At 55.6% G+C, this 27,307-nt stretch overlaps 1 long non-coding RNA gene across 2 annotated transcripts; it reads left to right on the top strand.

The window, feature by feature from the left end:
* Positions 1 to 26,326, top strand: LOC124105956 (uncharacterized). Of its 2 annotated transcripts, XR_009228537.1 has the most exons (4): positions 1 to 121; positions 853 to 937; positions 1,155 to 1,245; positions 25,126 to 26,326. It is a non-coding gene; the product is annotated as an uncharacterized LOC124105956 (long non-coding RNA). The 2 variants fall into 2 exon arrangements; XR_006855939.2 differs by lacking the exon at positions 25,126 to 26,326 and having other exon boundaries at positions 1,155 to 1,764.
* The last annotated feature ends 981 nt before the right edge of the window (positions 26,327 to 27,307 follow it).

Here is a 27,307-nt window from a genome sequence, read left to right as displayed (position 1 = left end):
GGGGCCCAATGCACTGGTCCTGGTCCCAGAGGCCTGTTTGGACAGGTCAGTGCCCATCCAGTGGTCAGTTTGTGCAATGCAGAATTAGACTCCACAGGCCGACTGGGATGGGGTGAAGCAGGTAGGTAGCTCCTCTGAATCCCTGCTGAGTCCTGGCTTTTCTGTCCAAGAGTCTGCGAAAGTGGTTTTGGGCAGAGGCCACCCATAATCATTGCATCTACAGCAACACAATGATCCCCAGTGTGTGGGGGGGGTGGCCATTACCTGGAATCAGCAGAGCTACTGGATAACTTCAGCAGGGTGGAGCCTGACCAGATGTGGGTCTCAGACAGCTCTGGTGGCCACCTAGAGATGGGGTGGGTGGCCAAGATGCAGAAAGAAAGACCCCAACGTGCCCCTGCAGGGACCCAGCTCAGAGTGATGGTGGTGCCGTGGCTTGGGTGCTGGTGGGGCGATAGGGCATCCACCAGGGAGGCGAGGCAGGGAGGAGCCAGTCTGACGAGTGGAACTCAAGATGTTCCGAGTTTGAGGTCCTTGGAACTGAGCTGAGCGGTCCAGGCCAAGCCTGTCCTTGTGAGCACACAATCGTGGTGATTTGGGTGACATATTTATTAAGGTCCGTTGAACAGCAGGTTTGAAGTGGTGAACTTGAACTTGAGCTCGATGAGGTTGGTTTTCTGAAAAGGGAGTCAGGCAGCACAGCAGCAGAGGCGTCAGTTGACCCCTGCCAAGCAGTTCCAGGGACCAGGTGGAGCAGAAGCGTTGTCACCACTCATGGGGGCAGGTGGGCTGGGGCTCCTGGTCTGATGCTTAGGGCGTTCCTAGGCCTTTGCAGCCTCCTGTCCTTCACAGATGGAGCTTGGGAAAGCAAGGCCAAAAAGTCACTGATGGTGAGGGACACCAGCTGGCTGGAGTGTGGGGACCATCAGGACTAATGGTGAGGCACAATGAACTGTTATAGTTGGATGTTAAGTGTCTCCCTCAGGCCATGTGTGACAGGCATGGTCAGGGTGGTGATATTGGAGGTGGTGGGTCTTTAAAAGGTGGGGCCTGGCGGGAGGTCTTTAGGTGGTTGGGGGGAGCTGGCCCCTCCTCCTTCTCCCTTTGCCCTCTGCCCACCACACTTCCTGTCTCCCTGTGCTTCCCTGCCACAGGCCTGAAGTGGAGGGGCCCCTCGGTCTGGCCCTGAGACCTCTGAAACTGTGAGCCCACGGAGCCCTTTCCTCTCAGCAGCTCCCCTCTCAGGTATCACTTCCATTCTGCAAAACTCCAGAATCCTCTCTGAGCTTGTTTGACGACCATGAAATCAGTGTGATCAGCAGCTGGAATGAGGGAATCCAGCGTTAGGACTCCAGTGGGACCCCAGGGACCCCAGGGCTGTGGGGACAGCCGGCCACGTCTGGTCTGTGAGCTTTCCTCGTGGCCTGACCTGGGTGAGGAGGGCCCCAGGGGAGGGAGCCTAATTCCCTGAAGGTCATTTCTTTGAGATCCAATTCACCCCGGGGCCAGTATTTGAAATGGGCCATTGGCTGGATTTACTCGCTGCCTTGACTCTTCAGTTTTGTTGATGGCTTCCGCTTTGTCTTCATGAAGGCATTCTAAGAAATTGACCTACAGCCCAGGAGAGGTTCCTGAGGTTGTGGGGCCCAGAGGCTCACTCAGGCCATTTCACCGAATCCAGTTTATGGGTAAACAAGGCAATGGGATGGCAAGACCTCCCGGGGACCTGGAGCCACAGACTGTCAGGCCTCGTGGAAAGCACAGGAAGAGGGACACAGAGGGGACGTGGGGCTGGGGTGAGGACGTGGGGCTGGGGTGGGGATGTTCCAGGGGCTGGCTCTGGGAGCCAGGAGTCCTACCACGCCGTGTTCAGGAAGTTTCAGTCCCCACAGGCAAATAGGGACACACATCTACGCAGCTCAACAAGACAGTGTTGGGGCTGGGTGCCACAAGGACAGGGGCCCCACCTCCCCTGCCTGGCACCCAGCAGGTGCTTCAGGGTGTTGGAGAAGGGGTGCAAAGCAGGGGGCCGGGCCTCCATGGCAGAGGGGGTCTGTGCCTGGACCTGGGAACTATTTGCATGTCACAGGGAGGGAGGTGGCCGGCACTGGCCTGGGATTCATGCCCAGCGATGTAGCCTCAGGGGCTGGGCCTCAGCGTGCTTTCCTCTCCTCCATTTCCTTCTCCCTCCACAATGGCCCCCCTGAGAAAAGAAGGGGCAGCCCCCTGGGGAGCACAAGCCTCCAGAGCAGAGAGGGAGTGGCACGGGCGTGAGCGGGGGTGAGGGGGCACACTGTCAGCTCAGTGTGCCTTATTGGTGCCCTCCCTGCGCCAGGCCCCCCAGTAAGCATTGTGCAAAGGAAGTACTGCTATTCTCCCCATTTTACAGATAAGAGAATGAAGCCCAGAGTGGGTATGTGACTTGCCCAAAGCCCCACAGCTAAGTAGGGGAGTTGGGTTTGAACATGTTCGTCTAACCCCAAGTTCCTGCCCAACACTTGCTATTTTATTCTCTGGCTCAGAGACAAGGTGTTTCTCTTGATCTTTTGCACAATGGGACCCGGGATAGGAGAAAGGGAGATGTTAACTGCTAGCGTCCCCCTTAAAACTCATTAGGGAAGTACATAGCCATGTCCTCTCTCTCCCTAAATGAACGGTCCCCTGATAACAGGTGCCACTGGGTTGCTTGGGTGTGGAAGCAGCTCCTGCTAACTGCTAGGTACACCTCTTGTCTGCCCCCCTCCTTCCCTCCCTGAGCCTGGCCCTCTTAGGGTTCAGCCTTATTCTTCTGAACATAAAACTGGCCGCCTCCTCTCCCGGGCCTCCCCAGCTCTCCAAGGTTAGTTGATTGGGAGCTGCGAGGCCACGTGGGTTCCAGGGCAACATGCCCACATTCTCCAGCAAAACTTCTTTGCCTCCCAGGCAGGGGATAGGACAGATAGCCACAGTCACCATGGAGGCTCCCGGTCCTCCCTGATAATCCCAAGACCCCCCCCACCCCGCCTTGTTGCCTGGGCACACCCAGGGTGCTTCCGGAAAGTGTCAAGAGTGTGCCCCACCCCACACAGGTCCCCACCCCCCGGGACATCAGGAGATGGCTTACCCCTTGGGAAGCTGGCACCTCTGAGCCTGGTGCCCTCCCCACCAGTCTCCTTGCAACTGGAAATCATTTCCGGTGGGAGCAGCCGCCGGCCTTGGAGTTGTTGCCTCGTTGCCTCGTGACTGGGACAAAGGGGAATGTAGGACATGGGCGCTCCTGGCTGCTGCTCTTCAACTGAGAACCGCGCCAGCCAGAAAACTCTCGCTAATGGCCTTCTCCGAACCTCCTTCTAGATAATGATAAATAATGTGTATTTTTAGTTTGGAATTGAATTTCATCTCTCCATTGCTGGTGTGTTTCAGGTGTTTTCCCCCCCCTCCCTTGGGGTCTGAAAACTAGACATTTGTCCTCTTACCGTGTGCATTTATTCTCTGCCAGAAATTGACATATGGACTCATTAATTCCTACCCACTTGTTCTCACCCCCATAACACTCACCTGGCTGGTCCAGGAAGGGAGCTATATCCAAGAAGGCTTTTCTGAAGGCATCCTTCAGACAGAGGGACAGATGTATCCTGGGGAGAGGGGCTGGCCTCTATCAGTGATCTTGAGCATGGCCCTGTTTGTAACTCACCAGGTCTAGGACAGACCACAGGACACTGCCTTTCCAACAGACTCCCAGGTGATATTGATGCAGCTGGTCTAGGGACCACACTTTGAGAACCATTGGCTTAAATCTTTCCTAATCAAAGTGTGGTCCGAGAACGAGCACCAGCATCACTGGGCAGCTGTCAGAGACAAACACTCTGGGGTCCCACCATGGTGGAATCAAAATTTGCATTTCAACACGGTCCCCAGCTGATCTGAATGTATACGACAGTTTGAGAAACACTGGCTTAAATCATTTCTCAAAGCCCCTTGGCCACCCTATGGCCTCTACCTTGGCTGTAGAATCACTTGGGAGGCTTTGAAAATATCCATAAGGATGCGCCCCAGGCCAATCAAGGCAGAACACCTGGAGTGGGCCCAAGTGACAGCATGTGCAGAATCACGGTTCTCAGCTGAGGGATGGGTCAGAAGCGCGTGCCAGGCGGGGGGTGGCCAGGAGGGGGATCTGGAAAGCAGGCGCTCCTGGGAAGCCATGCTGGGGGAGCTGAGACAGTGCGAGGCTGTGGGAGGAAGAAGTCTTCTCTCTTCCCTCTCCTCTGGCCTCTCCTGGGCTGGTCTGAGAGGCCCATCACTGTGCCTAGGGCTGGGGCGGAGGCTGACCATCCGGGGAAGGGCCTTTCCTCTCCTCTCAGTTCTGACCACCAGGCTGGGGGCCATGCAGAGCAGCCCAGAGAGCTGGGTGGGTGAAAAGACCTCAGTGCAGGGCCTGGATCCTGGGCAGGGCAGCGCTGGGGCCCACAGATGGCCAGGCAGGCCCAGGCTCTCTTCTGTCCAGCGTGAGCGGGAGGTGCTCTAGTGGGAAAGACACGAGCAGTGCCTCAGGAGCCTGTGCAGCTGCTTCCTGGGTGGGACCCGAGGGAAAGAAAAGGTTCAGGAAGCAAGGAGAGGGATCCTGGAGCATCATGTGTGGAAGGCAGCCCCTGGGCAGGGGCGGGAGAGGGCGAGGAGGACGAGAACTTGGAAGCTGAGCAGCCGGAGGGCGCTGTGGCTGTGCACCCCTTCACCATTCCTGGGCTCAGGCCTGCTGTCCTTTCTTGCTGTTTTGCATGGAGGAATCCACTCTGTGGGGGAGGAGAGGAGTGGCTTCCCGGCCCACCGGGTGCCACAGAGCTCTGGGGCAGAGGAGGTCTCACCGGCTCAATGTGCAAGGGACACGTGCAGCCTGGGATGGAGACGGGGATTCAGGCCACTAGTTGTGCCACAGATCTGGTCTTCGGGAAAGTGACAAAGTCCTGGCTCCCGGCTCCCACCTGCCTGGATGGAAGGCAGCCAGTGGGGTGTGTGAATAGCAGAAGACGTTCAAGGTCAAAGGATGCTAAACTAATGCAGCCTGGAGCATCTCCCAAAGAGTCTGCCAAGTCACCGGGAGCTGCAGAGGAAGGGAGGCCGACATTAGCAGCCCTAACTGCATCTCAGGGCCTGATGCTCCCGTGCAGAGGCCGCCAGCCCTCTGTCCCCTGCTCATCTTCCCCCTCGGCCCTCCCTTCTCCCCTGTCAGGCAAGCTGGGGTGGAGTAGGGGCTCCCAACTGTCCCTTTGGAACAGTGAAGATAAAGGGAGAATCTTCCCAACCTCTTTGTCCCAGGGCCTTGGGTCTGACCCTGATGACGGCTTTGGGAGAAGAACTTGGCAGCCCCAGACTCCCCAGAACCTTGGCCCATGGATGTCCCCAGCAGCAGTGAAGGACGAGCGCATAGGACGGAGCTTGTGAGTCCCAGGGTGTTTACATGGGGCAGAAGGGGCCCCCTCGCCTGTTTGGAATTAAAGCTCTTTTCCTGTGCTTCAGGCATGGAGCCGAGGGGCACTCCCCAGCTCCCACCCCGAGCCACCATTTCCCTGGAGACAGACCGATTCTGGAGAAGCTGCCGCAGACTGGGGTGGGTTTAGTGAGCCGGTCCTGCTAAGAGCACCCGCCTCTGCCGGTGACCTCCAGTGAACCCCCGCTCACGAGGACACCTCATCTGTGTCTGGGCCTCAGCAGCCTGGCACCAGCTCCTCCCCCGGCCAGGCACCCAGGGAAGCCATGCTGGTTTCCAGGGACCTCGACTCCGTGCCGCCCCAGTGACACAGAGAGTTCTGCCCTCTGTGCTGTCAACTTCCCATCCAGAGCCGCCCGACGTCACCTGCTTCAGCCTGGCTGGATTGGAGGCAGGGTTGGGGGGGGCCGAGCCTGTGCTGTTTCCTCTTCTTTGTTGGTATGGAATGGGGTGAGGGTCCATGCCCTGGCTCCTGCCACCCCTTCCTGCAGCTCCCGCCTGCTCTCTTCTGGCTGCCACCAAAGCCCCAGGCTCCTGGGTGGTCAACTTGTTGGGAGTCGGTATCTTAAGAGGCATTTCACTGGGGGCCGATGTGCTGGGCTCATTACCCTTAAATACCAGGGGCTGCTCTGGGAAGAGAAGAGGGTGTTTTGGAGGAAGCTGAGCTGACGTCTTCCCAGGGGAGACGAGGACACAGTGCGTGTGCCTCTACAGTGCAATCTGCAGGGGCCCTACTGTCCGCTGGCACTGGGCCAGCTCTGGGTTACAGAGTGCTTGCCACATGCAGAATGTGCCCTGGAGCGAGGTCTAGCTGAGCCAATGGTCACCTAAATCCAGGGGGACAGGTGGGCTGCAGAAGGGGGGGTCATTAAGGACCAGGGTCAAGGGGATGTGGCTTTGGGGCACTTCATGGAGGAGGTGGCCTTGGGAAAGGCCTTGTTGAGCCACCAGAGGACAGGAAGGGCGTTGGAGGCGAGGAGGAACATGAGCTCAGGTGGATGAAGAGCTAGACCGAGGGGGGAGGAGGAAAACGCCCAGCAGATGGACGGCAAGGGGCCCTGATGGCCGGGCTTCCAAGGGGACTCAGAGCAGGCTTCCTTTCTGGGGAGACAGCTTCGAGCGGGTGTTGACCCGAGGTCTGCGCCTCACCAGGACGAGGACCCCTTCCACTGGTGAGGTGGGCCTGGCCGGGGTGGCTCTCCTTGGGACTCTCGGGGAGTCTGAGCAGCCGGAAGCTGAGCAGGGGAGGAGCCACCTCACTGGATGACTCCCGAGCACAGCACTGTGCTGGGGTGTCTGCTCTCTGGGTGTCCCTGGGAGGCAGGCGTGCTCACCTCCACTGTGCACATACAGACTGACTCAGAGACGGGGTGGAGATGGCCTGCAGGTGCACAGTCCGGCAGGTGGGTGGGGCATGGACACTTTCCATGGCAGCCTGTAGCTCCTGGCCACCAGGGCGGCTTAGAGATGAAACTCTCTTTCTTCTTTCCATCTCCGGAGCAGATGTCATCTCATCTGCAGGACTTAGAAACAACACATAATGTCATCCACTGGATGGTCAGGTGCAGGTGACCTGTCTGCAGGGCAGGGGAGGGCAAATGGTGGTTCCAAGGGAGTGTGAGTGTGAGTGTGTATGTGGGGGGTGATGACAGTGTACATGGACCCGAGTGTGTGTGGGGGTGAGCTGTGAAAGAGTGTGCGGGTGTGTGTGTGTCTGTGTGTGTCTGTGTGTGGATGCAGACGTTGATGGGTGTGGGATCTCCCTGGGGTCTCCTCCTCCATTGCCATGAATCACACTGTACCCTGTCCTCCCAGGGCCAGCACAAGCTGTCCTCAGCAGCTCTGACCCATCTTTCCATGAATGGAAGACAGAGTTGCCCTCAATTCTGGAGGGAGTCCCACCCTGGCCACCAGCCCACCAGGTCTTTCAGGAGGGAGGTAAGGGGTTCCCTCCTCCATGCTCCGAGTTGCTCTTCCTCCCCCCTCCCATTGCCCTAAACCCTAATGCTGTCCCCACCCTGTCCCAAAGCTGACCCTAAGCCCTGAGATCGATCAATGTCATCCACTCCTCCCAGGCCTCTAGGGACAGGCCTGTGCCCCACTCCTGGCCAGTCACAGGGCCCCCTTCCCTGGGTGGAAGTGATTGGTCTAAGGGGCCAGGAGAGGGTCCATCAGAGCCTTCCTGTGATATTGGTGTGGATCCTGCCGAGGGCAAGTTTCCTCACTGAGGATGCAACGTGGGCCTTTAGTCCTGTGCGCTCTCCCACACCCCCCACCCAGGAGCCCACACACTCCCCATTGATCAAACCGCCTGAGTGTGATTTCTGTCACTTGCAAACCGTAGAGTTCTGAGCACCACCTTGGCCTTCCCAGGACTGAGACCCAGCCAGCCCTGTGTCCTTATTCTCTCTGGGTGTGGGGCTGGGTCATAAACCCCGTGTCCTCTCTCCACCACACCTGCAAGTCCAGTGCCCCCTCCAGCATCCCCCTCCCTCCTGTCCTCTGCCTGGTGGCTGGGGAGGCACACAGCTCCGGCCTTCTCCCTATAGACATAAAGGGGCAGAGTGAGGGATGTTTCTAGATGCCCGAGAAACCCTGAGTAAAGGCATAGCTCAGGTGTGGTGGCCACTCTGACATTTAAGTCAGTCAGGAACAGGTGACTGGAGTCTTAACCACAGACTCTGCTTTCCTTGACCCAAAGGTCCCTGGCCCCGGCATCCCCCAATTACTCCTGATTATGCAAACATTTGCCATGAAACATCAGCTGGTCAACCGCTTTTTTTCTTTTTTCCCAAAATGGAAATGTCTGAAATGTCCCCTTTGTATAAGAGCAGCTCACAGTCACGATGATAGAGTGACATAAAACCAAGCCACACAGAGTGGGAAATGCCTGACTCCAGCTACAGCCCGTGCTGCCCCCAGGGTCCACCTCGGCTCCTGTGTCCCTCACAAATCCTTCCCAGCACCCCCGGCTCCTCTCAGCCCTTCTGGCCACTCGGCCCTTCTGGTGAGCCTGGCCTCTTTGGTCTCCAGACCACGTTGAAGAATCTTGGCAAGGGAAGGGCGGCTCGTCCAAACTTCTGTCTGCTGTGACAGCCCCAGCCAGGGCAGCTGACAGATGGCGAGCTCCTGATGGATGAGCCGGGCAGCTCACTACCTTCTGGGGCAGCCCTTCCACTACAGGGCAGCTCTAATTGCAGGAAAGTTCTTTCTTTTGTTTAGCTAAAATCGGGCACCATGATGCCCTTGGTTGAGGGCCTGCCCTCTGGGACACCACAAAGTCAATCTGTCCCCGTTCCACATGACAGATTCCACACTGTTGAAGACAGCACGTCCCCGGTGAGTTCGCTCTTTCCCTGGTTAAACACCCTGATTTCTGAAAAACACATCAGAGGAAGAACAGCCTGAGCGCCCTCGCTGACCTGTTTTGTCCTGTTGGTGCCCTTCAATATCCATCTTCAAGTGTGACAGGAGCCAGCGCTGTTCTCCACAGGGCTTTGAGCCGGAAAGCAGGCCTGGGGTGATCCAGAGGCCTGCAGACTGGTCTGCGTCAGTGTCCCTGGAAGCTCCTGCAGAGGCCCGGGCCCCATTCTCAGAGATTCTGGGTCACAAGCCTGAGGGGAAGCCCAGGTATCTGCACTTTTAGGAAGCACTTCATGGCCAGTTCTGTCGGCCAGCTGCTGTTCTAACAGGAAAGTAGAGATGTGCTGAGCACAGAACTGAGCCCATCGAGGAGTCAGGAACTTGTTTGCAAATGATGGGGACCCTGCTTGGGCAGCCCAAGCAAATGACAATGTGCTGGTGCAGGAGCTGCAAGGGATTCTGGGAAAGCAGCAGGGACCCGGCCTTCGGGACTGGGTGGGGGACTCAAACCTCTTCTCTCCTCTTTTCTTGACTCACCCTGGAGTCAGACCTCTCGGGACGGTGAGGCTCATGGCCATGAGTAGCCCAAGTTCATCCTCCCCCAGTGCATCAGCCTCTGGAAAAAGGCATCCCTCCCTTTAGTATCTTCAAATTAATTCTAGGGAAAGATTTCCCTCGACCAATTTGAGTCTCCTTTTAACTCTTTGCTATGCCTCAGAGATGGGGTATTAGGGTTGGATAATGGACTTTCCTTTGCTGGAGATTGCAGAGGGCTCAGGACCTTGGGTGGGGGGAATTGAGCCATCAGGGAAGGGTCATGGCCCAACCTACATGAAGGGTTGGATGGATTTTTCTTGGGAAAAAAACTTCATTGTAATTTTTGGATGGAGGTGCTGCATGTCTAGTAATAGTAAGACCTTTCAAAGACTTTGTTAAGGTCATCGGATTAGGATGCTCTTGCTGGGATGGAAATAAGAGGAAATATTGGGGTGGCAACGATTCCTCATCCAGCCATTTATGAACACATGCCTGCCAAGATTGGCAGATCCTATTTGTCTTGGACGGGTCTCTGCATGTTTCATCAGCACAAATCTTATCCTATTAATTGGACTGAAAACAATAAAAAGTCTGGAATTGTAAGATGCGCGACTTTTAGGTTTCTTCTCATATCCAAGGTCCAGGGTTTTGGCCGTTACCCATGGAGCAGAATGTCCATCTGTGTTTTGCCTCTTTAGTCGACACAGCTCGGTGTCTGTCTGGGTTCTCTTGTTTGTGGTCTCTTGAAAGCAAGGGTTGGGCCAAACACTTCTGACATCATGTCGTCCACTCGATACCATGCCCGAAGGTGAGAGAAGTGGCAAGCTGCTTGGCCAACGCGTTCCCCCCTCCAGAGTAGGGATCAGTCAGTGGGAGATAGCTGCCCAGCCATGGGTGTAATTCCCAGCTCCTCTTGCATCCGGGACATCTAGGAGTCCCATGACTTATTCTCGCTGATGGGCTATGAAGGGAAATTATGATGCTGCTTCCAGGCCAAGGTGGTCAAACGTTGGGTGTGAGATCCTCCACGTTCTCTAAAGCCCTAACCGAAGACTTCCAGGAAGTCGGAGGGACAGCAGAGCTTCCAGATGGAAGGAACCTGGGTCCCCGAGTTGACAGTTGGAGGAGAGTCTCCCAGACGGACTGATTTGATCAGCAACGTCTACATTCAAGTGAGTGAGAGAGAGACCTTCATTGTGTTAAGCCGCTGAGATTTGGGGGCTGATTGTCAGCCCTAGTTCCCTTGATTACTACCGGCTGCACGTGCTCAGTTTGTGTCACTCCCACTGCCACCTTCTGTGTCAAATTACTCCAGAGGGCAATTGGCTTCTTATCTCTACTACTACTAACCAGATGTGCTTGGTGATGTTAGCCCGGCTGCTCGGCTGGACTTTGTAAGACTGGGTCTGGAGCAGGTGCCCCAGGCTGACCGTTTTCTTTCATCCATTAGTTCTTCTATCCATTAGCTCACTATCTTTCATCCTCTCAGCCAGCATGTGCTGAGCGAGCGGGAAAGGCCCGCACACTTTGCTGAGTTTCCTTGCTTGATTCTGTGGGTCAGGGGGCCATCGGGGCCGTCCCTGTCCTTCAAGGCAGGTGTGGCTACTGCCTCCCTCAATATTCTTTGTCCAGTTTGAAGTTGGACACCGTGCAGGGTGTGCTAAGTAAAAAATCAGAAACCACACCAGTTACTTTAACAGAGAGAATTTAAAGGAAGGAGTTGGTTAAATGACTGCTAAATAGAGAACTGCAAGTGTTCTGTGATATGGCCAAAGAAAAATTCACAGATGTCCAAAGTGGGATAACAAATTTTCAGGAGGATGGAAAAGAAAGGGCTCAGGGAACACAAGAGGCCCCACTAGGGCCACGGCACCCTGTTTGTATATAAGCTTTCTGGAACGTTCACCCTGATCCATCTTGAAGCAACAGTGTCTTTTCCTTATGGACGGCCCTGCTGTCCTGAAGCCCCTCCTGTCTACAAACAGAGTGGGTTCAATGTGAACTCCTTAGGCTTTTCTCCCCCAGATTTTCATTATAAAAATGCTCTTAGCTCCAGGTCTAGCGGACATTTTCCCAGCTGCACGCTAGCTTTGCTGCTCCTGGTTGTGGGAACTTGTCCCAGGACCTGGTCCTTTTTCTGGCTACTAGTAACTGCTCAATAAATCCTTTTATTGTAGTGATTCCTTGATCTCAAGAGTTCTGTTTCATACTTAGCAATTGCAGAGGAAGCAACTGCAGGAAGCAGCCACCGTCCCTGGGGCGGGGGGACAGAGGAAGAGGTCGGCATTCTTAGAATTTGGGAGCTTGGAGGGTCGGCTCCCTTGAGCTGGGACTCTGAGCTCTGCAGGGCAGGGCAGGCACAGCTGTGGCTGGGATCTCTGAGGGGGCTCGGGGGGCTCATTATGGTAGTGAAAACTGAAAACGGGGGCCAATTACTGAGCGTGGAGCCAGGTGAGAAGGACCACTGGTGTGGCCCTAAGAGGGACAAGAAGCAAGGAGGAAGTATGACGTCCCTCTCCTGTCTCCTCCAGTGACCCCAACTAGAAGGAACTCAAGCAGAATAGAGGCTGACAGAGGGCCAGGCCCAGCATCTCAAAGCAGGTGGGAGAGGCGAGGGTTTAAGGACCAGCACAGACAGTAGTTGGCTGGGTCCCCTGGCTCTGGTGGGTTTCCTCTGGGGCTCTCCTTAGGTGCAAGACCCCTGGAACCAGCTCCAGTGCCCGCCGCCAGCCAGCCTGAGTGCTGACACCTTGGCAGCACACTGAGCCCTGGACCAGGGTTGCCAGGTCCTAGACAGACGCGGGCATCCCACCTGTGGTCTCTACTACAGATTCCCAGAAGGAATTGTGCCTGGAAGCCATTCAAGGTCAAGTGCAGATTAATGCTGCCGTCCCGGTAAGAGCAGCTGTGTGGGTCTCTCACTCAGAGGGGCTGCTGGGGACACTGTTTCCGTTGAGGACCGAGACACTCGGCAGCACTTGTGTTTATTGCTCTGTGACCTTGAGGAGCCAATTACCTTCTCCAAGCCTTGACTTCTTCCTGGATGAAATTCCCTCGGAGGGCTGTCATGCAGATTAGGGCCGTGCACATGGAACACAGTGTCTGGCACATGGTAGGTAGCCCCTAAGTGGTGGGCATGGTCATTGTTTATCAGAATAGGGGCTGGCGGAAACCAGCCAGGGCCCCGAGGCTGCAGGGCCTCTCTTTCCTAGGGAGGTGCAGGGCGGGAGCTGGGGCAGAGGGAGGGCAGGCCAGCGCCAGGCAATTTGGAGCCTGCCCAGGGAGGCCTCCTCGCCCTGCCCAGCCCAGGGGCCGGCCGCCCCAGCCTGAAGGGGCACCTGGAGGCCCAGGTCCAAAGAAAACCTGCCCCGTCTAATGGAAGCCTGCCTCCCCGCCATGAAGGCCGGCTGGGTGGCTCTGGGTGGCCCAGGGGGCTGGTGGAGAGGCCCGAGCCACACGCATGGCTCCGAGGCTGCCACAGTGTGAATCCGAGCGAGTGGGTGTAAAGAATGTCAAGCAAGATTCGATTACAATTTTTATTTTGGAAAAACCTTCATCAAAATATGTATATCTAATTAGGACAATTACAGCGCAGGAACAAAAAACTGATTAAAAATCAGACACTCCATAAATTACAAGCGTTTTTTCCTCCAGCTGGGGCACATCTCCGGCTGCCGAGCTGCAAGGCCAATCAATGGAGCCGAGGCTCAGGGAGCAGGAGGGGGAGGTGGTGACACCTAGGACAGAGGGGGTGTCGAGTGCAGGCTGGGGGCTGCTATGGCTGCCGACAGACTGACGGTCGCCCTGGGCTGTGGGGGCCGCTTGACTTCCTGGGGATGGGAGAAGCATCTGTAGCAGTCTGAGCGGGGACTCTGTCTGTTGGGTGGGAGGTCTCGGGAAGTGTGGGCATGCACACAGCAACTGTGTGCACGTGTGTGTGCCCATCTGAGCCTGAGCAGCAGGTCATGTGTGTGCACACATGTCCACTAGCAGGTGAACATCTGTGCAAACATCTGTGGCACAGCAAGAGGATGCAAACGCCTGGGCATGAGCAAAACACACTGTGGCAGCTGGATTTGGGGTCAGAGGTGGGCTGTGTGCAGAGAGAGAGCAGGCAGCAGCCTGGCCTGTGCCCCGGGCACTGCCAGCATGCCATGTGTGCACAGGGAGGGGCCTGGCATGCCACCAGGCAGGCAGAGCTGCCCTTTTTAGATATCATGAGAGATGGCCATGTGGTTAAAAATAGCTGCTTTTACTGAGTGTTTTCTGTGTGTCAGGCACTGTGTTAAGCCCTTTACTAAATGCATTATCTTGTCAAGCCTGTTCAGCCACACTAAGAGGTAGGCATGGTTGGCAGAATAATGTCCCCTCCCCAGAGAAGCTGTCCACATCCTGATCCCTGGAATCTGGGAACGTGTGGCCTTCCATGGCAAAGGGGCCTTGGAGGATACAATTAAGTCCAGGATCTTGGTGGGGACAGAGAGCCCAAACAGGGTGGCTTAGATCAGCCCAGTGTCACCACAAAAGGGTCCTCAGAAGTGGAAGAGAGGGTCAGGGAAGGAGAGTGATGACAGAGATGCCACACTGCTGGCCCTGGAGATGGAGCCAGGGGGCGGTGAGACAAGGATAGCTGGACCTTGGTCCAGTGAGATTCACTGGGACTTGAACCTCTTGAACTTGAGAGTGTGAGATGAATGGTACTGTTTCAAGCCACTACATCGGTGGCAATTTCTTATTGCAGACATAGAGAACTCACAGAGTAGCCGATGCCGCTCATTTAGTGCACAAGGAATTTGGAACTCAGACACATAAAGCAGTGTCCTCCTGCTCTCCCAGCTCGTAAGGGGCAAAGCCGCGGTTTGAGGCCGTCTGAGCACGCGAGCCTGAGCAAGCCTGTCCTACCAACTGCACAGTCTCTCAGAGCAAATCACGAAGGCCAGCTTTCTATTTCCAGGCAAAGGGAGAGGTGCCCCTTCTTCTCTACCAGCTTAGAGAAGATGGAACGCAGGGGCCGATTCTGGGGAGAGAACATTGAAACACGTGGATGGGTTCCGTTTAAAGCCGAGGTGGAGAGCAGCTTGTCTGTTTTCCCTCTAAGGCCGGGAAGGGGTTTACCATTGAGCCTGGATCCAGCCTGGGCACGCGATGCTCTTTGCATCCCCAATCAATCCCCTGGGATCTCAGCGCTGGGCCTCAGCCACTCCGCTTGCCTTCTCCCTGCTCAACCCGAATCCCCCTTAAGTCTGCACTGCTGCCCACCGGCTTCCGCAGCAGCTGGCCTGGCCTTCCGAAGCTCAGCGGATCACTGTGGGCTCAGAACCTGGGCTCGAGGAGGGGGCACGTAGGCAGAGGCGCCTGTTGCCTGCCCCCCCCCCCCCCCCGCTTCGGCCCTGTTCCGCCACCATCCCTGGTCATGCTGTGCCAAGAGGAGCTCCCTCCAGGGTGACGGTTCCGGGGGTGTAGGAGGGAGAGTGCCGGGTGAGGACGGCCTTGCTGAGCCCCAGCCTCACCAGTTCTGCTGCTGACCCCTCCTCTCTCCACCCCAAGGCTTACCTGACTCAGTCCCCTCCCTGGTGACAGACAGGCGCAGTGGCCCGGCGTCCAGGGCTTTCTGAGAGGTCCTGCTCCGCTCACAGTTTCTTCAGAAAAGGGTAGGTGAGGGCTGAGGGAGCAGGGGGCCCCCAAGTGGGTGTCAGGCCTATGTCCAGCCCCCCTGGGGCTGGGCTGGGATGATGACAGCTGCCCTGTGGGAGACGGTGCAAAGGGACCAAACACGGCCGCCCCCTGTGCATGCTCCTGCCCCAGGAGGCTCCTCCCCAGGTGAGGTGCTCTCGAAGTTCCTGCAGCCACAGGACATGGAGGGCGTGCTCTGGGGGGAGCAGTCATGCCTACCCACAGCAGGAAGGCTGCAGAGCACGTTGCCCAGAGACTGTGGGTGTGCCAGAAGGGGATCCTGCTCTGCTCAGGCTCTCTCCAGCAGGATGCATTCCTACCCAGAGAAGCCCGGTATTATAGAATATCACAATAGGTTACAGCTCTTTTTTTTCCTTGTTTATTGGAATCCTCAAAATGCTCAGGACCTCCCTCTTGTGGCCTCCCTTACAGTGCTGTGTCCAAGAACCTCAGGAAGTTAGTTCCACCACATCCAGGGGTACAGCTCCACGCCACGTCTCATCTGTCCATTCCTGCCATCACTTCCTACCACCACATGGTGGCGCTGTTGGAGATTGGTCCTGCGCAGCCCTGACACTGACGCAGGGACTTCATGGTCTTGTAAGGGAACAGAGAGGGGAGGTTGGAGGGAACATGAGGTTAAGAGAATGATTCTATAAAATGAGCCCACATGTGCTGACTGCCCCACCAACACAATTTCTTTGCCAAAAAGCAATCTGCCTGCAGCCCTACCTGGCCAGTCAGTGTAGGTCATGAAGGATGGGGGTCCAGAGAGGGAGGGGACTGGTTATCACTGGTTATCAAACGGAGGACGACAGGTTGTTAACCTCAGTGATTGTGCTCCTGGGCACTCCGAATTGCTAACAATTAACTCCTGTCCCGGCTCCCAGGCAAGCACACGGATAAGAGAAGGCAATGATTCAAAAGAAGGGTCTGGGGTCTCTGAAAGAGCAAGACACACTCCTTTCCCTAGACTCCCAGCTCCGGGGCCCCTTCTCTTTGGAGAAGTCTGTCATTATCAACTTCCTTAAATAAAACTTGCTTTCTACACTTGCCTTGGCATTTCCCAGGTGTTTAATCTTCCACACCGGGAACAAGGACCCATTCCCCATCTCCAGGATGGCACCAAGCTCAGTCCCAGTCCAAGCTGCAGCGGTGCCCTCGAAGGGCACCCGGACCTCATCTCCCTGTAGTTCAGACTTTGGTGCCCAGCCAGTTACTCCCCATGTGCAACCAATGGGCCAGGATCTGATCTGGGGAGCTTTCAACATCAGCCCGACCTTCTGGTAAAATCTGCTTCTCTGCATGAACTGTAGGATGCACTGAGGTGGTCACTAGCCTGGACTCCACCTGTCCTCAAGATCATTTTACACATCAAAGTGCTCCCAAGGGAAAAACTTAAAATACTCTCTTCACTTGCTTTTAGTTAAGAAAATCACTCATTTTAGAGGCCACACAGCCGGACAATACACGGCCAGTCTCCCACTAGCTTTGCTGTAGAGCACATCTCTGATGTCTGACGTGGGGATTATGAGGACGATGGCTCCCTGGGTCACCCCCCCAGGCTCCTGCGGGCTGCTTTTGTTGAAAACACAGAGTCTTCACTTGCGCCTGTAGTGCCCGATGGACGGCTGGAATGGGATGAGAAGGCGTCTCGGCCTTCATACCGGGTCTGTCCCCTTTGCTGCCCGATCTAGTCAGCTTTTTCACTGCTGTGGCCAGAAGACCCAACAAGATCAATGAGAGGAGGAAAAGCTTACTTTGGGGTTTACAGTTTCAGAGGTCTCAGTCCACAGATGGCTGCTGTGTTCCTGGGGGCTTGAGGTGGGGCAGAGCATCATGGTGGAGGAGTGTAGGGGAGGGGAGCAACTGGGAACCCAGCACCAGGAAGCAGAGAGAGACTCCACTGTCCAGGGACAGAACATGTACCCCCGAGGCAGCCCCCGTGACCTCCTCCTCCAGCCACAACCTCCCCACCCAGTTAATCCCTGTCAGGGGATTAATTCACTGACTGCGACAAGGCTCATAACCCAACCCTTTCACCTCTAAACCTTCTCGGTTATTTCACACATGAGCTTTTGGGGGACCCTTCACATCTCAACCATAACAGGGCCTTAACCTTTGGGTCCCTTTGGGTCAGATTCTGCTCAGCTCTGCATGTAGACTTGTTGATCATGTGAGAAATGTTTTGCCCAAAACTGTGACACAGGGCCAACTCAACCTAGATTAGCCTGGTCTTTCTCCTCCTGCTTCAAGGCTAAAGACCCCTACCTGTCACCATGACGGCTAACGCCAGACCATGAAAACAAGGAAAAGAGGTGGCAGCCAAGTTCCTGCAAGATCTCCACCTATTCCCAGAAAGATGAGGATCCCTCCCCCACGGTTCCCTCCCGTGTCTGTGACCCCCCCACCCCTGGAGTAGAGGATTTGATGCGGGAGCACAGCTCTCCCTCTTCTCTGTTCTTTGGCCACGGAATAAAGCCTTTCTTTCTCCCAACACAGACATTGCTCTTCCTGTGGAATGAGCTTCTGGGCCTGGGCTTGATAACAAGAGGGCGCTTTCCGTCTTCCCCTGCTGCTAAGCTATGTGCGAGGCCAGGCCCGTCCACCCTGCCCCGTCCATCACCGTCTCTTCAGCTCCGAGTCTCAGGAATGGGAGTGGGCATTTGTTCCTTCTCTCTCCAGGCTTGGGTTTGCATGCCTGTTCATCCACTCGTGCATTTTATTAGGACATGTTTTGGTTGCAAATCACAGAAACCCAGCTTGAATTAGGGCACTCATTGGCTCCCGTGTCTGGAAGTTTCAAGAATTGTGTTCACGTTAGGCGTACCTATTTCCAGGGCGCCGACAATTGCTCAGGAGCCTTCTCCATTTCTCTCCTCCTCGAACTTCTCCCTGGACTCACTCTCATGACAGGCCACTCCTCAGCCCAGGCAGATGCCCACTGGCCTTGCAGACTCTCAGAGCCAGTGCTAGCAGCCACCATGCAAAGGATCATTTTAAAAAATAAGTGTGTGATTTTTGTTCAAATTCGATAAAGATGACTTTTAAAAAGATAGTTACAAATGACCTTTCATATCATTTCATTCTCTACACCCAAAAGCAGTTCAATAGAAACTAAGCTATTTAAGTCGTTTCTGTGCTTTAAATGCCTACCTGCTCCCACCACCAAAAAAAAAAAAAAAAAAAAGAACCTCATATAATTTTACAGAAATAGCTTTTAATTATAAAGTGGAAATATCAGCTCCTCAACCTCACATCCAGAACTATTTTAACATTAAATTATAAATGTATTTCGTCCTTTTCTATATTTGCATCAACCTTTCAGGTGTCTTCTTCCTGGTTTTTAAAGAATGTAATCTTTTTATTTTTTCTAAGAAAATAGGCTTCATTTTAGTTTTTAGAGGGTTTTAGGTTCACAGTGGTGTTAGTCAGTTTAGCATTGCTGTGACCAAAGCATCTTAGCAGCACAACTTAGAGGAGGAGGAACGTTCGGTTTGGGCTCCTGGGTTCAGAGGTTTAGTCTGTGGTCGGCTGACTCCTTTGCTCTGGGTCTGAAGCTTGGCAAGGTGAGCATCATGGCGGAAGGGTGCAGAGGAAAACTGCGTAGCTCATTATAGCTGGGAGGCAGAGAGAGAAAGGGGAAGCCAGGGGAACAGGGTATAATCCCAAGGGCGTGCCCCCAGTGATCCACCCCTCCAGCCACAGCCCAGCTGCCTAGTTACCACCAAGTTAGTGCTTTCAAATTATTAACCCATCAAATGGATCAACCCACTGATTAGGTCATCACTCTCCTAATCTAACCACTTCACCTCCTGAATTAACACAGGAGATTTGGGGAACACCTCATATCCAAACCATAACTACAACTAAATTGAGAGCAAAATTGAGTCATCATACTCCTCCCCACCCCCTCCCACTGACTGTGTCCTGCACCGGAGGGATACATTTGTTATGATCAGTGAAATCTATAAAGTATCATTTTCCAAAAGAGTTAGTATGTTTTTTCTCAGAGAAGACTCCCATTGGCTGGCTTGAACCACAGCCCCTTTCCGAGCCAATCACTCTGAAGGGAGGATTGCAGCAATGACAGTTCAATCACATGATGACACAAGCCATGGGTGTGATCGTGTCCAGAACCAGGAGGAGGGACAGCTCAGGTCACCTGCTTGAGTCACATGCAGTGCACAAGAGTCCCCCAGAGAGCCCAGAGGAAGGTTACCATGCTAGGCAGGTAACAGTGCTGCCTGCCATACCCCAAGTGCAGAGCCAAGGGCCCTCTACTGCAGGTGACAATGACTGGGGTGACCAAGCCTCTTGAGGAATGTCGCTGTGTTCACTGTTTGCCTGAGACGCACAGTGGCATCCTTGCCGCATCCTCAGTGTTCCGGGAGCCGTCTCTCAAGAAACGTCAGCTCTTGGTGCTGCGAGGTCTCCTCCCCCAGACACACTAGACCTGGGACCATCTCCCAGGGCTCCCTCCCGGCCATCACACTCACTTTCTGCTTTAATGAACTTCTGCATCTTGACACAGTCTGTCTTGAGAGTGACCCAGGGGACTTTAATTCCAGGACATTGATGCATGAGTTTGCAATGCACGTGGTGTGTGTGTGTGTGTGTGTGTGTGTGTGGTGTGTGTGTTGGGATATGTGTGTGTGTGTGTGTTGGGATGTGTGTGTGTGTGTGGTGTGTGTGTGTTGGGATATGTGTGTGTGTGTTGGGATGTGTGTGTGTGTGGTGTGTGTGTGTGTGTGTGTTGGGATATGTGTGTGTGTGGTGTGTGTGTGTTGGGATGTGTGTGTGTGTGTGGTGTGTGTGTGTTGGGATATGTGTGTGTGTGTGGTGTGTGTGTGTTGGGATATGTGTGTGTGTGTGTGTGTTGGGATGTGTGTGTGTGTGGTGTGTATGTGTTGGGATATGTGTGTGTGTGTGGTGTGTGTGTGTTGGGATGTGTGTGTGTGTGTGGTGTGTGTGTGTTGGGATATGTGTGTGTGTGTTGGGATGTGTGTGTGTGTGGTGTGTGTGTGTGTGTGTGTTGGGATATGTGTGTGTGTGGTGTGTGTGTGTTGGGATGTGTGTGTGTGTGTGGTGTGTGTGTGTTGGGATATGTGTGTGTGTGTGGTGTGTGTGTGTTGGGATATGTGTGTGTGTGTGTGTGTTGGGATGTGTGTGTGTGTGGTGTGTATGTGTTGGGATATGTGTGTGTGTGTGGTGTGTGTGTGTTGGGATGTGTGTGTGTGTTTGGTGTGTGTGTGTTGGGATGTGTGTGTGTGTGGTGTGTATGTGTTGGGATATGTGTGTGTGTGTGGTGTGTATGTGTTGGGATATGTGTGTGTGTGTGTGTGTGTGTGTTGGGATGTGTGTGTGTGTGTTGGGATATGTGTGTGTGTGTGTGTTGGGATGTGTGTGTGTGTTGGGATGTGTGTGTGTGGTGTGTATGTGTGTGTGTGTGGTGTGTGTGTGTTGGGATGTGTGTGTGTGTGTGTGTGTGTTGGGGTGTGTCTCAGGGGTTTGGACAGTCAGTCTTCACTGTCAAGGGAGGGGGAGGGGGAGGGGTGGCATCTGGGTGGTGGCGTGTTTCCCGTTATCCTGGGTCCAGCCGGGCGGCTGCGTGGTGGTGGGGAGCTGACGGGTAGTGGCAGGTAGTGCCTGGTGCTGGGGTCGGAAGCTGACCAGATGCCGGCAGGGGATGGAGGAAGGCGACAGGAGAGGGCAGGTGGCAGTGCCACAGTCCCTCAGCCCCAGCTGTCAAGCCCAGCTCTGCTTCTCCTTCAGTGCTGGGGCTGGGGAGAGCCCTGCCAGGGCCCTCGTCCCGGGCCTTGCTCTCCAGCCCCCTCTTGCCAAGCCCCTGCAAGGCCTCACAGAGGGAGGGGACAATGTCTGGGCCGAGAGCCCTGTGCTGCTCAGTGGCCTGCCTATCCTCAGACCCGGTTTTCATGCTTCCAGCTCTGGGCCTGACCCTGGCAGAGGGGCCCTGTTGGCTCTGTGTGGTGCGGCCAGGGAGGAGGGAGCACTGCCCTGTGGAGAGCTTCCAGAAGAGCCGGATTTGGAGACTGCCTCTCCTCCCTCACCCTTCCTGCCTGGGCTGCAGGAGGGACAGCTTCCTGCTGTCACCATCTCCCAAGTTGCCTCCCATCTCCTTTGGGTGGCTCCAGCCCTCCTCCACCAGCGCCCCCAATCCCTGCCCAAATCCCTCCCTCTTGGACACTCAGACGGTGCGCTCTCTGCTGGGCGGCGGGCTCGGCCTCCTCTTCCAGCTTGCTGAGTGACCTTGGCTCCTGGCTTTCCCTCCCTGGGCTCTACCCTTCCTCTCTGCAGAAGGGAGGGGAGACGCAGAGAAGCAGAGGCCATCTGCCGGGGGGACCTGGGCCTTCTCCGGGGAAGTTTTTCCAGTGCACCTCCTGGGGCCTCTCAGACATCACCCTGGGGATCACCAGGCTGCTCCGCCTCTCCTGGGAAGGAGGCAGACACCTGCTCGTGGCGTGTGGCCTCGAGTCCTGAAGGAAGTCCTAACGCTCTTTCTGTGTATAGTTGGGGTTCAGACCCCAGCTGGGAGGGTACATTGGCTATTCTGGGCAGTCAGAGCCACAGACAATATCCAGAAGGGTCTCCCCTCTGTGAGGCTGAAAGAGCCGGTTGGTGAGAGGTGGCTGGAGACCCCTGGGTCCCCCTTCCCCAGGAAGCCAGCCTCCTCCGCCATCAGGCACCGACAGTTGTCATTGTGGGGAGGAGAAGCCGTGGGGGGGGGGCTCCAGAGGAAGGGAGGGAGAGATCAGAGCAGAGCTGAGCCCTTGTTTTGGGTTTGAAATGCCCAAGCTGTTAATTTGAGGCTGATCAATGCTAATTTGCACATATCTGGTTGCTATAGCAGGTTATCTACTTCCTGTCAAGATGTCCCAGGGGCTCCTGTGACTCTTCCCCATCATTGCCCACCCCACATGCTCCCTGTCAAAGGTGCTATGGGACCAGTTCGGCAGGGGGAGACGCAGGCTGGCACCTCCCCCCCCCCGCCCCCCGCAGTCTTTGAGTCTCCCCAGCTGCCCTGGTGGACGGGGAGGAATCCAGGACACAGGAGGGGAGGAGAGGGGGGCAGGGGCTGGCCAGCCCAGCCTGGGAGGAGATTTAAGCAAAAGTGCAAATTACCCAACCCCGTGATTACCATTTCTTCCAAATCTGTATGAATATTAAAGCGCAGCCCACCCCGGGCCCCACACAATGAATTCTGCATGAATCTTAAGATAAATCGTTTGGATAACTTCGCAGCAGCTGTACTCCCCTGCTGCCAGCTGCTTCCCCAGATCATCCCACGGCGGGCAAGGGGAGAGGGAGGGCAGGAGGGGGAGGGCCGGGAGGGAGCCAGGAGGGGCCAGGCCGGGCGTCAAGCTGCGTTTTGAAAGGCCTGGTCCTGCCTAGTTGGCCGGCCACCAAGAAGTTTCTACCTCGCTGTGGACACACTTTTTGTGTTCCTGGGCTGTCTGCTCTGTCCTGTCCCCTCCCTGAGAAGCAAACCTGCCCAGATGGTCCTCAACTCTCATCCCATGATGCTAGGAAGTGGGACTCTCAGCCAGGGGTGATTTTGTCCCCCTGCCCCCAGGAGGCACTTGGCAACATCTGGCGACAGGTGAAGGCTGGGAAGGGGAGCCCTGGTCTGTGGGGGGGGGGCAGGGGGCATGGAGGCTGCTGAGCACCCTACCCTGTGCAGCACGGCTTCCCCCAGCACAGAAGGGCCCAGCTGACATCCTCACTAGTGCCGAGGCTGAGCAAGCCTGCGGGGGGTGAGCACCCCACATTACATCCTGCTTCTCCCAGGCATCTGCTCACCCTCGCGGCCTACCCAAGGGCTAGAAGTGAGTGACCTGGGGCCCTGGGTGGACGGAGCCAGGGTTTTGAGCTTCCGAGTGTGGCACATGGTTATTGTGAGGTCTGAACCCGGCAGGTCCCTGCAGGCTCCAGATGGCACCCTCAGAGGGTTCCAGGCGAGGCAGCTCCGTGAAGAGGCCACCTAGAGACTGTGAGCAGAGTCGAGGGACCAACAGCAGGTGTGTAGGGTTCAGGGACCAGAAGGAGGGGAAGTTTTGTCCCCTTGAGGTCAAGGGAAAGGAAGGTGTGCCAGGAACCCAGAGCCACCCAGGGGGACTGGTGGCTCCCATGGAAACAGTCTCTGCCAGGACTTGGGCGGGAGGGAGGGGAGGGTGGGACAAACCTTGGCACCTCCTGTGCTGCAGCTGGCCCAATCCAATCAGAAGGCGGGGGACCAAGGGCCTGGCCCATACCCTCAGTAGAGGTCGCCCTGCGGGAAGAAAGAATGGCGTGGTTGGGGTGGTGGGGGCTGGGGAAGAAAGGGGCAAGTGGGGAGCAGCCGGCTCAAGTTACCCCAGAGCTCCTAGGAGCTCAGTGCATGGACCAGCCGTTAAAGAAGACCCGCGGTACCACCCGGGGTGTAAGCATGGGTGGATCCATGAAAACCGCCTTTTGGAAATCTGTGCCGGGGCAGAGAGAAGGTTCAAGTGTTAGGATTCCCTGGGAGCCAATCTCAGAGGAGCTTCGGGAGGCCATGGCGTGCTGGGATTCAATTTACAAAAATGCAGTTTAAGCACAAATTTGCAGGGGCGCGCCACGTGTAAAGGGAATTTTGCAATTTCACTAGGGCAGAGCAGCCAAAGGGGCAGAAGCCAACCCGGCATGTGGCAGGGAAGATACAGACGGCGGGCGGTTCTCTGGAAGGACTGGTCACCGTCTATCAGCCTGAGGACCAGACGTGCACATGGGGGCAAGAGGCATCAGAGAGGACACAGACCTCCAGCCTGAGCAGCGGGTGGCGGCGGTGGCGGCGGCGTCGTCGCTTCCACTATGAGAAAGATGGACGGGTGGGGCCTCGGGTCCTCTGGGCTCCAGAGCCCGTGGGTAGGCAGCCACATCTGGGGCTAGCTGGCTGCTGGGCAGTCTCCCAAAACAGTGGGCCCCGTCCCCTTCCCAGAGGTGTGCTTACGGTCACAGGCAGGATGGTGGCCTTTGCAGAAGGCCACCTGGGAAAGGGGCTTGGCCCAGGGAGTGTGCACCTGCCCTGGGTCAGTGGCCCCGGGGGCTGCCTCGAGTTCCTGGTTCTGAGCAGCAGCTTATGAGGAGTAGACAAACAGGAGCCGCTTTTCGGCCCAGAGGGCGGTAGGGAGTGAATGAAGATCCCATTGTGAGCACACTGCGGTTGCTGGAGCCTGGAGGATGATCATCACCGTGTCCCAAAGCCCTCCAGGCTGCGACTCAGGCCACAGGGGCGGCTGAGGGAAGGTCTGGGAGTCAAGTCACCCTGGCCCCACCTCGGGCTTGTGGCCTTGGGCAGCCGCCCCACCTGTCTGTCTCTGCGTCTTGAACTCCTCCTTCTCCACCCCTCTGGCTGGGGGTCCTCTGGGCCCTGCACCCGAGGGCATCAGTAGCCCTTAGCTCTGGTTTGAGAGGGGGCAGCACTAACAGGAACTCAGAGGAGGGGACCAGAGAGGTTGGGGTGCTGGACAGGGCTGCCTCCTGCCAGGGTGGCTTGGCAGTGGCTGTCAGTGATCCTAGGGACCCGGTGGCTTCCCTTTCCTGCTAGGCCGGACCTGTGTCCAGCCCTCCCCTCTCCACTCTTGGGACCCCCAGCCTTTGCCAGAGGGCCCTTCATTAGGACTCACTTCCGTCATTCGTGAGGGCCTGCCTGGACCCTGGCCGTCCCCCAACAGGGGCTGAAGCCACTGCGGAACACACATCTGGAGGAGGGGTGCAGGATGCAGGGCCAGGGTGGGGGGTCGCACGAGGCAGCTGGCGCTGTGTGGTGCAGTGGTTAGGAGCCTGGGCCTCCTGGGTCGTGTCCAGGTCTGCCACTGACCAACTCCTGCTGTGGAAGGTGGGCGGCTGGCTTGCCCGCCCCACCGTGTCAGCTTTCCCTCCGTAAGATGCTGCTGCTGCTGTTGATGAGGGTGATACGCATGTTACAGGGCTGCTGTGAGTTCAAGTGAGTGAATTGGTATAGAATTTTAAAGTGGCATGTTACAGGCCATCAGAAATATTAGCCATCACTTTTTATTACAGTAAAAAACAAAATGTGTTTCTTCCAGGCCACAGGAAAGGCCCACTCAGCAAACCCCCGTCTCCACCTCGGAATGATGCGGTTATGACACGTTCTTCTCTACAGTTGGGACCTGAGGCCATCTCTGTCCTCGGCGAGGCCCCTGCTGTCCAGACCCTGGACCCACAGCCTTCCTGAGAGCTTCAGGAGGGACCTGGGAACCCAGCCGGAGTGTTCCTGGTCCCCTGCAAGACAATGGCTCACTGAAGGGTTTGTTATTCATAAATGTGTTACCAAGGACCTGTCACCGACCAGGATCTGTGCTGAGCCCTGGGGCAGGGTGTTCAACTCACCAGAACCCTCCTTTTGCCTGAGGTCGTTAATTAGAACCAGAATCAGCCCTGAGCCCAAGTGAAGCTAGTATAGAACATGCGTAGGAGAGAAGGCAAGTGCCAGAGGCTCAGGGTACTTGGCTCTGGAAGAATCTGGGAGGGCCTCATGCAACCAGCTGTGGTCTACAGATGCCACCTGCTACCCCATCTCCTCTTGCTACAATTGGCTTCAGAAGAGAGGGCTTGACATGATTCTGGCCAGAGCTCTTCCCTTTCTGCAGAGGGGATTCATGAATTTTAATGACCACCAGCAGTGGCAGCATCATCACCACCAGCACCATCACAATGCTCACCACCAACAGCCCCATGATCACCACCACCATCATTACCATGATTACCACCACCACCACCACCATGATCATTACCATCACCACCACCATCATAATCATCACCACCACCATCATTATGATCACCACTTCTACCACCACTACCATTACCACTATCATTATCACACCACCACCGTGATCACCACCATCATCATCACTACGATCAACACCATCACCAGCACCACCATCACTATGCTCACTACCCTCACCACTACCACTAGTGCTGCTGCCACCACCACCACACCATCACCATGATCACTATATCACCACCGTCACCATGATCATCACCACCATCATTACCATGATTACCACCACCACCACCATGATCATTACCATCACCACCACCATCCACCACCATCATAATCATCACCACCACCATCATTATGATCACCACTTCTACCACCACTACCATTACCACTATCATTATCACACCACCACCGTGATCACCACCATCATCATCACTACGATCAACACCATCACCAGCACCACCATCATCACCACAACAGCAAGCCAGCTCCTCCCATTTGGCTATCACATTCCAGGGCAGAAGACGGCACAGCAGTGTCCTTCTTTTGCTTCTTTGTTCTTCGGTAAAGGAGTCGATTCTCCTCTACTCCTCAAGAGGGGAGTAAGGGGGAGGTGCACTGCAGAGAAAATCTTTACAAAAAATCTTATTGGTGCACTACAAGTATGCACAGTAGTGAGACTCATTATGCCAGATCCATACCTGCACATAACATAATCCAATCAATCTCCCTCCCCAGTGCAGACAAAATCTTGAAGTGAGGTGCCCAGAACAGAGGCCAGGCTGGGAGAGTAAAAGTCCTCTCGAGTCAGTAGCCTGGAATTCCCGTCACTTTCTCCCTCAGCTGCCCACCGTCTCTAGCTCACCTGCGCTCCACACCTTGCATGTTAGAAGCATGGACTTTGCACTCAGGAGAACCCGGTCCACACTAGCTGGGTAACCTCAGGCATTTTGCTCAGACTCTCTGAGCCTATGCTTCTGTGTCTGTCAATGGGGAGAATTCTGGCCTCGGAAGGCTGCTGTGAAGATGGCAAAGGAGGTGAGGTCAACCATCACTTGCTCTAGTGTCCGGCACATGGTACGTGCTCGTTCACTGCCTGTTAATTTCCCCCTCATCCTTCCTCCTTCTCTCTCTTTCTTTCCGTTTTTTCCATTATTCCTATGTATATCACTGACTACCCCAAGCTTCGTGGTGTAAAGTGAATGTCATTAGCTCGGGGCAGTGGTGCATGCCCGTAATCCCAGCGATTCAGAGGCTGAGGCAGGAGGATCACATGTTCAAGGCCAGCCTCCGTAACTTAGAGACCCTGCCTCAAAATAAAAAAAATTAAAAGGGCTGGGGATGTCGCTGGGTGGTCAAGTGCCCGGGGTTCAATCCCTCGTACAAAGGAGAAAGTCACTGATTGTTGTTCTCTCTCATGGTTTTGGGGGTCGGCCTGTCCAAGGTGGTGGGTTCTCACTGTTTCTCTCACATGGTGCCCGCGGCCC

Source organism: Marmota monax, unplaced genomic scaffold (genome assembly GCF_021218885.2).
Source record: "Marmota monax isolate L192 unplaced genomic scaffold, Marmota_monax_Labrador192_F-V1.1 WCK01_AAM20220418_F8-fsc00208, whole genome shotgun sequence".
In the NCBI taxonomy this organism is placed as follows: domain Eukaryota; kingdom Metazoa; phylum Chordata; class Mammalia; order Rodentia; family Sciuridae; genus Marmota; species Marmota monax.
This window is presented reverse-complemented; position numbering and strand designations above follow the sequence as displayed.